The sequence below is a fragment of the Penaeus monodon genome, chromosome 33, assembly GCF_015228065.2.
Source record: "Penaeus monodon isolate SGIC_2016 chromosome 33, NSTDA_Pmon_1, whole genome shotgun sequence".
Lineage (NCBI taxonomy): Eukaryota > Metazoa > Arthropoda > Malacostraca > Decapoda > Penaeidae > Penaeus > Penaeus monodon.
In genome coordinates, this window is record NC_051418.1 from 26,115,431 (window position 1) to 26,116,296 (window position 866).

Sequence of the window (866 nt, forward strand, 5' to 3'; positions counted from 1 at the left end):
GGACGCACGAATTGCCATTATGGAAACAAGGTCTTTAAAGTTAATGATCGTTCGGGGTCGTGTCACCCTTAACGACGACAGGAGTGGCGACCCATTACGACTCCAGCGGGGGATGGGGGTGGGTGGGGGGTTCGCTCCGGAGGTCGTAGGTCGTGAAACGCTGATTAGTACTTCGCAGGGAGAAGAGGAAGGTAGGTGGGTGAGGAGGGGGAAGAAAGAGGAGTGGAAGAAAGTGAAAGAAGGGGTAAGGAGAGGAGGAAATAGGGGGAGGAGAAAGGAAAGATGGATGAGAGGGATAGAAAATAAAAATAAGGAAGAGGAAGCAGAGATAGATGAGAGGAAGGGGAGGATAGAGATGGAGGAAAGGGAGAGGAAAGACGGGAATGAGGAGAGGTCTATGAGAGGGAAAGAGAGGGAATGAGCGCAACGAGACAATGGATGAAGAGAGCAGAAGGAGGGGGGAAAGAGAGGTAAATGCGCAGAGAAAGAAGACGAAAAAAGGAAAATGAAATGAAAAAATGTGAAGGGATAAGGAAAAATAGGAAAGGAAGAAAAGAAGAATGAGAAGTATAAAGAAAAAAAGAATAGCAGAGTGGGGAGGAGGGACGTGCTGGGGAAGAAGAGAAAGACAGCATCAGAGACAATAAAAAAAAAAAGTTTCATCACTCCCCCCCCCTCACACCCCCTCACCTGTCACTCATCCCAAATCACATCTGTCAGCCAATGTTTGACAGAGAGCGACTGTTACACTTAAGCATTTTCCGGTATTTTCATCTGCCATCGCGGTTAGGTCGGTTTTTGCCGTTAGCCTGTCACTTTTACACACTGACTTGGAGACTGGGGGATACGCACTCGAGATCAACGTT